Source organism: Rattus norvegicus, chromosome 1 (genome assembly GCF_036323735.1).
Source record: "Rattus norvegicus strain BN/NHsdMcwi chromosome 1, GRCr8, whole genome shotgun sequence".
Lineage (NCBI taxonomy): Eukaryota > Metazoa > Chordata > Mammalia > Rodentia > Muridae > Rattus > Rattus norvegicus.
This window is the reverse complement of record NC_086019.1, coordinates 81,538,178-81,552,021: the sequence shown is the minus strand read 5'-3', so window position 1 is coordinate 81,552,021 and position 13,844 is coordinate 81,538,178. Positions and strand designations below refer to the sequence as shown.

Below are 13,844 nucleotides of genomic sequence, written 5' to 3'. Positions count from 1 at the left end.
GGTTTAGTTACTGAGAGCTCTGGTTGGTTGGTATTGTTGTTCATATGGGGTTGCAAGCTTGAAGGTTGCAAGCTCCTTCAATCCTTTGTCTAACTTCTCCAATGGGGAAAACTCATTCTCATTCAAAAGTTGATTTCGAGCATTCTTCTCTGTATTTGTCATGCTCTGGCAGAGCTGCTCAGGACACAGCTATATCAGGCTCCTGTCAGCATGCACTTCTTGGCATCAGCAATATTGTCTGGGCTTGGTAGCTGTATGTATATGGGCTGGATTTCCAGGTGGGGCAGACTCTGAACGGCTATTCCTTCAGTCTCTGCTCCCAACTTTGTCTCCATATCTCCTCCTATGAATACTTTTGTTCTTTATTTAAGAAGAACTGAAGCATCCACACTTTGGTTGTCCTTCTTCTTGACTTTCATATAGTTAATGGCTTGCATATTGGGTAATCTAAGCTTTTGGGCTAATATAAGTGAGTGCACAGCATGTTAGTTTTTGTTTTTTATTTACTTGGGGTTTTGTTTTGTTTTTTTTTTTTGTGATTGGGTTACCTTACTCAAAATGATATTTTCGAGTTCCAACCACATTTGCCTAAGAATTTCATACAGTCATTGTTTTTGATAGCTGAGTAGTACTCCATTGTGTAGATGTACCACATATTTTGTATCCGTTCCTCTGTTGAAGGACATCTGGGTACTTTACAACTTTTGGCTATTATAAGAAAGGCTGCTATGAACATAGTGGAACATATGCTCTTGTTACACGTTGGAGCATCTTTTGGGTATATGCCCTGGAGTTGTATAGCTTGGTCCTCAGGCAATACAATGTCCAATTTTCTGAGGAACCTCCAGACTGATTTCTAGAGTGGCTGTACCAGCTTGCAATCCCACCAACAATGGAGGAGTGTTCCTCTTTCCCCACATCCTCACCAGCATCTGCTGTCATCTGAGTTTTCCATCTTAGCCATTCTGACCGGTGTGAGGTGGAATCTCAGTGTTGTTTTGATTTGCATTTCCCTGATGACAAAAGAGGTTGAACATTTCTGTAGGTGCTTCTTAGCCATTTGATATTCTTCAGCTGAGAATTCTTGGTTTAGCTCTATACCCCATTTTTAATAGGGTTATTTGATTCTCTGGAGTCTAACTTCTTGAGTTCTTTGTATATATTGCATATTTAGCCCTATATCGGATGTAGGATTGGGAAAGACCTTTTCCCAATCTGTTGGTTGCCGTTTTGTGCTAATGACAGTGGCCTTTGCCTTTCAGAAGCTTTGTAGTTTTATGAGGTCCCATTTGTCAATTTTTGATCTTAGAGCATAAGCCATTGGTATTCAGGAAATTTTTCCCAGTGCCCATGTGTTCAAGGTTCCTCCTTACTTTTTCTTCTATTAGTTTGAGTGTATCTGGTTTTATGTGGAGGTCCTTGGTCCACTTGGACTTCAGCTTTGCACAGGGAGATAAGAATGCATCAGTTTGCATTCTTTTACACACTGGCCTCCAGTTGAATGAGCACCATTTGTTGAAAATGTTTCTTGTTCCACTGGATGGTTTTAGTAACTTTGTCAAAGATCAAGTCATGATAGGTGTGTAGGTCATTTCTGGGTCTTCAATTCTAATCCACTGATCTACCTGTCTGTCTCTGTACCAATATTGTACAGGTTTCACCCCAATTGCTCTGTAATATAGCTTGAGGTCAGGGATGATGATTCTCCCAAAAGTTATTTTATTGTTGAGGATACTTTTTGCTCTCTTGGGATTTTTGTTATTCCAAATAATTTGTAAATTGCTTTTTCTGACTCTGTAAGAATTGAGCTGGAATTTTGATGGGGATTGCATTGACTCTGTAGATTGCTTTTGGCAAGATGACCAGTTTTCATATATTAATCCTGCCAATCCATGAGCATCTTCTTTCCATCTTCTGGGATCTTCTTCAATTATTTTTTCAGAGACTTGATGTTATTGTCATATAGCTCTCTCACTTGCTTGGTTAGAGTCACACCAAGGTATTTCATGTTATTTGTGACTATTGTGAAGGTGTAATTTCCCTTCCATTCTCAGCCTAGGTCCTTGAGTAGAGGAAAGCTACAGATTTGTTTGAGTTAATTTTATACCCAGCCACTGCTGAAGTTTTTATCTGGCTTAGTAGCTCTCTGGTGTAACTTTTAGGGTCACTTAAGTATAATATCTTATCATCTGCAAATAGTGATATTTTGACTTCTTCCTTTCTAATTTGTATCCATTTAACATACTTTTGTTGTCTGTTTGGTCTGGATAGTACTTCAAGTACAATAGTGTATAAGTAGGAAGAGAGTGGGCAGCCTGGTCTAGTCCCTGATTTTAGTTGGATTACTTCAAATTTCTCTCAATTTAGTTTGATGTTAGCTACTGGTTTGCTGTGTATTGCTGTGTCTTTTGTGTTTGTTTACATAGTGGATTACATAGATGGATTTCTGTACATTGAACCATTCCTGCATCTCTTAGATGAAGCCTACTTGATCATGATGGATGATTGTTTTGATGTGTTCTTGGATTTGGTCTGCAAGAATTTTATTGAGTATACCTTCGCTGATATTCATAAGGGAATTTAGTCTGAAATTTTCTTTCTTTTTTGGGTCTTGTGTTGTTTAGGCATAAGTGTAATTGTGGCCTTCAAGGAAGGAATTGGGTAGTGTTCCTTCTGTTTCTATTCTGTGGAATAGTTTGGATAGTATTGATATTAAGTTTTCTCTGGAGATCTGATAGAATTTTTTGCTAACCTGGTCTGTTTTTGGTTGGGAGACTTTTAATAACTGCTTCTATTTCTTTAGGAGTTATTGGACTTTTTAGATGATTTCTGATCGTGATTTAACTTTGGTACCTGGCATCTGTCTTGAAAAGTGTCCATTTCATCCAGACTTTCCAGTTTTGTTGAATAGAAGCTTTTGTAGTAGGATCTGATGATTTTTTAAAATTTGCTCAAATCTCTTTTTATGTCTCCCTTTTCATTTATGATTTTGTTAATTTGGATACTCTCTTTGTACCTTCTGGTTAGTCTGGTTAAGGGTTTATCTATCTTGTTGATTTTCCCAAAGTGCCAGCTTCTGGTTTTGTTGATTTCTTGTATAGTTCTTTTTGTTTCTATGTGGTTGATTTCAGCCCTCAGTTTGATTATTTCCTATAGTCTACATCTCTTGGGTGTTTTTCCTTCTTTTTTTTCTAGAGATTTTAGGTGTACTGTCAATCTGCTAGTGTACAGTGTTTCCAATTTCCTTTTGAGGCACTCAGAGGCATGAATTTTTTCTTAGCCAAGGTTTCATTGTGTCCCATAAGTTTGGATATGTTGTGCTTTCATTGTCATTAAATTCTAAAAATTCAATTTCTTTCTTTATTTCTTCCTTGACCAATTTTTACCACTGAGTAGAACATTGTTCAATTTCCATGAATATGTGGGCTTTCTTTCATTTTTGTTGTTATTGAAGACAAGCCTTAGTCGATGGTGATCTGATAGGATGCATGGGATTATTTCTATCATCTTGTATCTGTCAAGGCCTGTTTTGTGACTGCTTATATGGTTAATTCTGGTAAGAAAACATGAGGTGCTGAGAAGAAGCTATATATTCTTTTGTTGTAGGATGAAATGTTCTGTAGATATTTGTTAAATCCTGTTGGTTAATAACTTCTGCTAGTTTCATCATGTCTTTGTTCAGTTTTGTTTCCATGATCTATCCATTGATGAGAGTGGGTTGTTGAAGTACCCCAGTATTATTGTGTGAGGTGACATGTGTGCTTTGAGCTTTAGTAAGGTTTTTTTCATGAATGTAGGTGCCCTTGAATTTGGAGAAAAGATAGTTAGGATTAAGAGTTCATCTTGGTAGATTTTTTTTCCTTTGATGAATATGAAGTGTCCTTCCTTTTCTTTTTGATAACATTTGGTTGAAATTTGATTTTATTCAATATTAGAATGTCGACTCCAGCTTTTTTCTTGGAACCATTTGTTTGAAAACTTTTTTTCCAGCCTTTTACTCAGAGGTAGAGTCTGTCTTTGTCACTGAGGAGTGTTTTCTATATGCAGCAAAATACTGTGTCTTCTTTAAGTATCCAGTGTGTTAGGCTATGTCTTTTTATGGGGAGTTGAGTCTATTAATGTGAAGAGATATTAAGGAATAGTGATTGTTTTTTTCCCGTTATTTTTGTTGTTAAAGGTGGAATTATGTTCATGTGGCTCTCCTCTTTTGGATTTGTTGCAGGAAGATTACTTTCTTGCTTTTTCTAGGATGTAGTTTCCCTTCTTGTGTTGGAATTTCCATGTATTATCCTTTGTAGGACTGAATTTGTGGAAATATATCGTGTAAATTTGGTTTTGATATGGAACATTTTGGTTTATCCATCTATGTGAACTGAGAGTTTTGCTGTTATAGTAGCCCAGGCTGGCATTTGTGTTCTCTTAAGGTCTGTATGACATCTGCCCTGGATCTCCTTGCTTTCCTAGTCTTTTGTGAGAAGTCTTTTGTTCTAGTCTGGTGAAATTCTGGTAGGTCTACCTTTATATGTTACTTGACCATTTTTCCTTACTGCTTTTAATATTCTTTCTTTGTTTTGTGTGTTTGGTGTTTTGACAGGAGTGATTTCTTTTCTGGTCTAATATATTTAGAGTTCTGTGGGCTTCTTGTATGTTTATAGGCATCTATTTCTTTAGTTTAAGGAAGTTTTCTTTTATAATTTTGTTGAAGATATTCATTGACCCTTTAAGTTTGGAATCTTTACTCCTTCTATACCTGGCAAGGCTATGCAACTATCTTATATTTTGATAGCAGTGAAGTTCCTTCTGCAAGCCTCTCTGTCATATCCTTTGTTCTCTAAAGAATGACAAAAACTTTCCATTGTGATTCCTAATTGCTTCCTTGGAGTTGTTGATGTAACTCACACTTTTCTGTTTTGCTGCATTTTCTTCCAGAAACTCAGGACCAAAATGTTTAAAAGTTACTTCACACCATTGTGGAGATGCTGTCATGGAATTAGAGTTGGGTTGAAAATCATGAGTCTTTTGGGATGGAATACCAGGGGATCATGAGGCTTTAAGTCAGGGAAATATTGCTCCACATTTTAGCAGGGACTCTCACTTGCCATTGCAACGCACACCATGATGATATCTTTGAGCACTAACATAAATGACCAGAGCATAGAAGTAGTAAGAACTAAAGACTTTAAAAAATACTCCTTGGAGAAGCTACAATCTGCTCTCAGAAACATCTTATTTTCTTCCCAAATGCCTTCCTTTATGTTAGTTGTACTTAAAATCTTTATTGTGAATTTCTTTCTACAGATCTGCTGAAAGGAAGAAAAAAAAGAAAGGAAAGAAGAAAGAAAGAAACATAAAGAAAGAAAGAAAGAAAGAAAGAAGGAAAGAAAGAAAGGAAGGAAGGAAGGAAGAAAGAAAGGAAGGAAGAAAGAAAGAAGTCAAGGTGGGCAAGAGTAATTTGATTTAAAGAGTGGGGACTTGAGTGGACTTTTGGATGAAATTGAGGTAGTTCAACAGAGGCCAGAGGAGACTGTCTTCAATCCTCCTTAGCTGTTGAACACTGTTCCTTCCATAAGCTGTTACTGAGTCTTTATCACAGATAACACCTCATTTTTTCTTTTCTTTTCTTTCTTCACTTAGCTTCTGTCTTTCATCGTTGTCTTGTCTCTGTCTCTGTGATTCTTTTCCTAAGTGTACATTTTAAAAGGAATATTTAGTGGGATTCTTCATTGTTTCTTTACTTTTGGCACTAAGGGTCAAAGCCAAAGACTTCCAATGACTAGACATACTGTGATTCACATCCCATCTTATCCTAAGTTCCTTGAAGTACATTTACAGATTTCAATCATCACACTCACCAAATAATATACTTCTGGAAATGCTGCATTCTCTTTTTGTGTCTAAGTAGTTAGATTATAGGAATGAGCACAATACAATACTAATAATAGTAAATTAAATTTTTATCAATGATAGAATTAATTTTTCTCCTAGAAAACATAAACTTTATAAAAGAGTGTTATTGTGAGATAATTGAATGAATTACAAGTAAGGGGTAAATGCATGTCAGATGCACATTTAATGTCTTGGTACTTTAGCTATTCTAAAATATATTAGGTATTATACTGATTTTGTTTCTGTGTGTCACTAAATGTACCTGAAAATTGTGTGTTATATGGTTGTAGCTCATGTGATACCTGCAAGAACACACACATACAGTGGTCTTCTCATATGAAGTCTGTCCACATAGGCCTTTATACTTTTGGAGAATAGACACAGGTGTGATTGATTTTGTCTATTTCATTTGTCATGGCCACTGTCTAGAGTTTCTGATGCTATCATATACCTGCCTGATGTTAGGGATTTCTGTTAATACATGAAGCCCAAACCAAAACAACAAAAATAGTTTTACTCCATTACACACCTATCTAATACTCTTCCAATTCTTCCTTATAGACAAAAAGCAAACATAATTGTGACTCTGAATTTGATATCACTAAGCTAAGAGCCTCTGGCACTGAAGACTTTAGGTGATTGCCATTACTGTACCTCTACAACATAACCTGAACTTCTCATATATTAAGCACAGTCTCCTTATATTGATGATTAGAAGTAATGTGAAACTATAACATTTATCATGTTAACCTTTGTGAGTATATAGATGACTAATGTGAAAAATAATCCTAACATACTACAAGTGATTTCCAGAAGATTTAATCACAAACCCAAATCTAGGTGACCAGGAATCAAATATCTATCACTTTCTCCTTGCAAACCCATAAATGATCATTCTAGTGTCTTTTAAATTTTCATTAAATAAATCATGTCTTGTTGGGAGGCCATGTCCACCTTAAAGAGGATACATGTATAGAGATTAGAAAATATGTTTTGCAAACTTGGACTCTCCTTTCAACTTGAGATCCTGGATGGATCTTTAATCATCAGACTAGGTATGAAGCACATTTACCTGCTGAGTAGTCTTGCTGGCCCTCATCATTTTAGTTTCCATATTTTTTTCTTGGTCACTATAATTTCCATAAGACAGAATCCTGCAACAATAAAATGGGTCATATCCCTTAATAGGATGTCTGCCATAGTTATCTATACTGTAGTATGTATTAACCTTCCTTTCAAATGCTAAATGCTGTACTATTATACGTAGTCATCATGTTGTCTTCATTAGATTTGTTGCTGATGGACATGTGGAATGACTGCATCTCTCATCTTTTTTGAATGACTATGCTGTGGAAGGGATGAAGGAAGTACCTCTCAAGGCACATTCTTTATTTTTAAAATTATACTAAGAAATGAAATTTGTCAATGAAATAGCAATGCCTCATTTATATGAAAGAGATTTTCTATGCATAAGACATCTATACCATAAGAACTTTTAGAAAGTTATTTATAATAGCAACAAAATTAATAAAGCTTAAGAAATAGGTCCGAAGGACTGCATTTCTTTTAGGAGGGAAAACAATTTAGAATAAATTCTCTAAAGAACAGGGGAATGTACATTTATGCCATAATCTTCTAGGAAAATTTCAGGGATACAGACAACACTTTTTTCTTAAAATAATTGCATGCAAAAAATGACAACACAGCCACTGTATCATCAGAAATCATGTTTCTAACTATCATTCTTCTACAAGTTGACATGCTGATAAACATTTATACAAAAAGAGTAGGACTGTAGCTCCATGGCAAAGGGTTCCTCTTTCATTCATTAGACTCTGGGTTTGATCCACAGTATTTCTAATACAATAAAATTTCTAGAGAAGAGAAATAAAACAAGATTGACCATGGCAATTTTAAGTATTGAGCAAAAGATTGTAACATTGCATTGATTATAAGAACAATAATTATTAGATAGAAATAAATTTACTTTGAAACCAAATCTTCTTTAAAAATTGCCTTGCTTTTGTAAATTTATATATCATATGTAGTATTTTATTTTGTTAAGACATTTTCAAACAAATTTATTTCTGAGCCTGTTCTTTCACTTTTGTCCTTTACTCTCCAGACACCCTCTTGCCTCTCTTCACGGACTTTATAATCCTTTTCAGTTTATTGACACATTGTCCTAATACCTCCCTTGATTCCTCAACACTTCGGTTTTCCCCTTATCCTTTTTGATTTTTTGGCCCCAACCCACTATTTCTCAACAGTTACTACATATGAACATTATGGTCTATGCTCTTATTTGAGAAAGAGCAGGTTTTTCCTGAGTCTATATCACTTTGCTAAATTCTTTCCTAGTCCATCTACTCCTGAGAATTATATGATTGCATTTTCTTTTACTCTTTAGTGATAACGCTCTCTTATTATCTGCCTATGTACATCCAGAATGGACATTATATCCTTGCTTCTGTGAATAAAGGAGTGCTTTACATGGATGTATCTCGTGTTAGGACACAGAATCCTTTAGGAATATGGCAAAAAATTATATAGCAATATTACTTTGTATAACTAGTTTAATTATTTGAGAACTCTTTTCATTTACTTCTATAATAAATGTAATTTACCATCTTACTGGTATAGAATGAAAACTTTGTCACATCAGTTTCAACATTTGCCATTGTGTATTCTCTGGATGGTAATAATTCTATATTTCTTTTTTTCTTCTCATTTTTCCTTTTCTCCATCTTTATTAAATTGGTTGTTTATTTACATTTCAATTGTTATTACCTTTCCCAGTTTCCAAGCAGACATTCTCCTAACCCCTGCCCCTTCTCTTCTATATGGGTGTTCCCCTTCCCTTCCATCCTCCCCTTACCGCCCTCCCCCAAACAATCCTGTTCACTGGGGGTTCAGTCTTGGCAGGACCAAGAGCTTCCCCTTCCACTGGTGCCCTTACTAGGCTATTCATTGCTACCTATGCAGTTAGACCCCAGGGTCAGTCCATGTATAGTCTTTGGATAGTGGCTTAGTCCCTTGAAGCTCTGTTTGGTTGGCATTGTTGTTCATATGGGGTCTTGAGCCCCCTCAAGCTCTTTGAGGCCTTTCTTTGATTCCTTCAATGGGTGTCCCGTTCTCAGTTCAGTGGTTTGCTGGTGGCATTTGCCTCTATATTTGCCATATTCTGGCTGTGTCTCTCAGGAGATATCTACATCCGGCTCCTGTCAGCCTGCACTTCTTTGCTTCATTCACCTTATCTAGTTTGGTGGCTGTATATGTATGGGCCACATGTGGGGCAGGCTCTGAATGGGCGTTCCTTTAGCCTCTGTTCTAAACTTTGCCTCCCTATTCCCTCCCAAAGGTATTCTTGTTCCCCTTTTAAAGGAGTGAAGCATTTGCATCGTGGTCATCCTTCTTGAGTTTCATGTGTTCTATGTATCTAGGGTAATTCGAGCATTTGGCCTAATACACACTTATCAATGAGTACACACCATGTGTGTTTTTCTGTGATTTGGTTACCTCACTCAGGATGATATTTTCCAGTTCCATCCATTTGCCTATGAATTTCATAAAGTCGTTGTTCTTGATAGCTGAGTAGTATTCCATTGTGTAGATGTACCACATTTTCTGTATTCCATTCCTCTGATGAAGGGCATCTGGGTTCTTTACCGCTTCTAGCTATTATAAATAAGGCTGCGATGAACATAGTGGAGCATGTATCTTTGTTATATGTTGGAGCATCTTTTGGGTATATGCCCAAGAGAAGTATAGCTGGGTCCTCAGGTAGTGCAATGTCCAATTTTCTGAGGAAACTCCAGACTGATTTTCAGAATGGTTGTACCAGTCTGCAATCCCACCAACAATGGAGGAGTGTTCCTCTTTCTCCACATCCTCACCAGCATCCACTGTCACCGGAGTTTTTGATTTTAGCCATTCTGACTTGTGTGAGGTGGAATCTCAGGGTTGTTTTGATTTGCATTTGCCTTATGACTAAAGATGTTCAACATTTCTTTAGGTGCTTCTCAACCATACAGCATTCCTCAGCTGTGAATTCCTTGTTTTGCTCTGAACCCCACTTTTTAATAGGGTTATTTGTCTCGCTGCTGTCTAACTTCATGAGTTTTTTGTATATTTTGGATAGGAGCCCTCTATCAGTTGTAGTATTGGTAAAGATCTTTTCCGTTGAAGGAATCAGAGAAAGAACTGGAAGATCTTGAAGGGGCTCGAGACCCCATATGTACAACAATGCTAAGCAACCAGAGCTTCCAGGGACTAAGCCACTACCTAAAGACTATACATGGACTGACCCTGGACTCTGACCTCATAGGTAGCAATGAATATCCTAGTAAGAGCACCAGTGGAAGGAGAAGCCCTGGGTCCTGCTAAGACTGAACCCCCAGTGAACTAGACTGTTGCGGGGAGGGCGGCAATGGGGGGAGGGTTGGGAGGGGAACACCCATAAGGAAGGGGAGGGGGCAGGGGGATGTTTGCCCGGATACCGGGAAAGGGAATAATACTCGAAATGTATATAAGAAATACTCAAGTTAATAAAAAAAATAAAAATAAAAAAAAAGATCTTTTCCCAATCTGTTGGTTGCCATTTTGTCCTAACAACAGTGTCCTTTGACTTACATAAGCTTTGTAGTTTTATGAGATCCCATTTGTCAGTTCTTGATCTTAGAGCAAAAGCCATTGGTGTTTTGTTCGGAAATTTTCTCCACTGCCCATGTGTTTGAGGCTCTTCCCCACTTTTTCTTCTATTAATTTGAGTGTATCTGGTTTGATGTGGAGGTCCTTGATCCACTTGGACTTAAGCTTTGTACAAGGTGATAAGAATGGATCAATCTGCATTCTTCTACTTGGTGACCTCCAGTTGAACCAGCACTATTTGTTGTAAATACTATCTGTCTTCCATTGGATGGTTTTCGCTCCTTTTTCAAAAATCAAGTGAGCATAGGTGTGTGGGTTCATTTCTGGGTGTTCAATTCTATTCCACTGGGATGGTAATCATTCTAAAGCATGTGATGAAATCTCAAACTCTTTGTTATTTGCACTAATCATAGTAGTAAAGAAGATAAATACTTGAATAAAAAAAGAAAACAAAATGTTTACTGCATATTTGTGCTTCATTCATAAGGAGATCTTTGCCCATTTCATTAATCTGTATGTTGACTGAAAAGTTTTTGAGTGTTTGATGTTTTTCCTTCATATATCCTAGGTTTTAAACTCCTTGGTGAAATATGGAAGTCATTGATTTTTCTTTTGCATGTGGATTGTATGTCTGTCTACTTGGCTGATTGTTTTCTTTAATGTGCAGAATGTTTTTAAAGCAGTTTAACACATTAACTCTTGGTACATTTCCTTTACTATTGAGTTCTTTTGACTCTGCATCTTATATTACTAAAATGTTCCTCAGAGAATTTTATCATTTCATGTTTAGAATAATTTAACATTAATTGTTATGCAAGGTGAGGAGACATAGAGACAATACAGGTTATCTGGATATGTATATCAATTTTATACAAACCCACTCAAGATCAGAAGGTCTGGGCAACTAGTCACATCAAACATTCAAATAAGAAATGATTATATCTTTGCAAATTCTTCCTGAGAACTGCTGAGACTCCGCAGGCCAATGGCAGAGAAAGTCAGACTCCTCCTTTCTTCTTACTCAATACCATGTGGCTTCTTATCTTCTCATGTCCCCAGATCCTTCTTCAGCATTTTGCCATTAATAACAAGTATTGATGACCCAATATGTTAGAGATGCAGTAACACTACAGTTGGAAATTGGTAATTATTTTTCAATTTTGTTCAAGAAAAATAATACTTACTTGTATAATTTCTACACTTTACTTTCCTATAACTCTGCATTAGTATTCTTATTTCCCCATATGCCCAGCACTTAACATTCTGCCTTTATTTATGTTGTATTTCAATACCTGTTTATATTGATGTGAAGATTCCTCCTTTTAAGTTTGTTTTACATCCCATCACTGTGGTTCCTTAATCAGTGATGATGTTAAGCCTCATTTTGCACATATTATGGACATTTCTGAATTGTTTAGAGGCAATGAATGCCAGTCCTGAACCCATTTCTCATCTGTTTTACATTTTAGATATTTTCTATTTTACTTTTAAATATTCTTTTTTGTGTAGTGAGATAAGTCATGGTTAAAAGTGTATATTGCCTCCAGTCTCTGCTGGCACTCATCCTTCTAAACACAAAAAGATAATTAAAAGCAAGACAAATCTAAAAGTAAAATATTCTTTAAATATTATGAATATTTATAATCCCTCTTTTACATGATTTTTCAATGATTTTGTGTTTTTCTGGTTTGGTGAATTTAGAATTCCTTTTTTTCATTTTGTATTTTTTTATTAGATATATTTCTTTACTTACATTTCAAATGTTATACCCTTTCCCGATTTCCTGTCCATAAGCCTCCACCCTCTCGCCCTCTCCTATACAAGTATTTCCCCCATCAATACCCCTTACAGCCACCCCCCCATATTTCCCTGCATTGGGGTTCCAACCTTGGCAGGACCATGAGCTTCCCCTTCCACTGGTGCCCCAACAAGTTTATTCTCTGCTACATATGTGGGTGGAGCCCTGGGTCAGTTCATGTATAGTCTTTCGGCAATGGTTTAGTCCCTGGAAGCTCTGGTTGTTTGGCATTGTTTTTCTTATGGGGTTCTAAGCTCCTTCAACTCCTTCAATACTTCCTCTAATTGTCCCCAAGAGTGTCCTATTCTCAGTTCAGTGGTTTGCTGCTAGCATTGATCTCTGTTTTGGACATGCTCTGGATGTCTCTCTCAGGGGAGAGCTATATCCGTTCCCTTTCAGCATGCATTTTCTAGCTTCATCAATCTTATGTAGTTTTGGTGGCTGTACATATATGGAATATTTGTGGGACAGGCTCTGAATGGCTGTTCTTTCAGTTGCTGCTCTAAACTTTGCTTCCATATCCCCTCCTATGTGTATTTTTTCTCTTTTAAGAAGGAGTGGGAGCATCTGCATTTTGGTTATACTTCTGGTGCTTCCTGTGGTCTGTGGATTGCACCTTGTATAGTTCAAGCTTTTGGTCTAATATCCACTTATCAATGAGTGCATACCAAGTACGTTTTTCTGTGATTGGGTTACTTCACTCAGGATATTGCCTAGTTCATTCCATTTGCCTAAGAATTTCACAAAGTCATTGTTTTTGATAGCTGCATTGTCTAGATATAACACATTTTCTGAATATATACCTCTGATGAAGGGCATCTGAATTCTCTCCAGCTTCTGGCTATTATAAATACGGCTGCTCAGAATACAGCAAATACAGAGGCAAATGCCAGCAGCAAACCACTGAACTGAGAATAGGACCCCCATTGAAGGAATCAGAGAAAGAACTGGAAGAGCTTGAAGGGGCTCGAGACCCCATAGGTACAACAATACCAAGCAACCAGAGCTTCCAGGGACTAAGCCACTACCTAAAGACTATACATGGACTGACCCTGGACTCTGACCCCATAGGTAGCAATGAATATCCTAGTAAGATCACCAGTGGAAGGGGAAGCCCTGGGTCCTGCTAAGACTGAACCCCCAGTGAACTAGACTGTTGGGGGGAGGGCGGCAATGGGGGGAGGGTTGGGAGGGGAACACCCATGAGGAAGGGGAGGGGGGAGGGGGATATTTGCCCGGAAACCAAAGAATTATTATTAAGTATTAAATAAATTAAAAAAAATAAATAAATACGGCTGCTATGAACATAGTGGACCACGTGTCTTTGTTTTATGTTGGAGCATGTATTGGGTATATGTCCAGGAGAGTTATAGCTGGGTCCTCAGGTAGTGGAATTTCCAATTTTCTGAGGAACCTACAGATTGATTTCCAGAGTGGTTTGCAATCCTACCAACAATGGAGGAGTGTTCCTCTTTCTCCACATGCTCCTCAGCATCTGCTGTTGCCTGAA

At 37.1% G+C, this 13,844-nt stretch overlaps 1 protein-coding gene across 2 annotated transcripts in view; it reads left to right on the top strand.

The window, feature by feature from the left end:
- Positions 1 to 13,844, top strand: part of Vom1r47 (vomeronasal 1 receptor 47) — a 129,920-nt gene that overhangs the window by 47,591 nt on the left and 68,485 nt on the right. For both annotated transcript variants that reach the window (XM_063270359.1, XM_063270367.1), the window contains exon 3: positions 5,299 to 5,437. The gene's annotated coding sequence lies outside the window, so the exon portion shown is untranslated. The remainder of the gene's footprint in view (positions 1 to 5,298; positions 5,438 to 13,844) is intronic.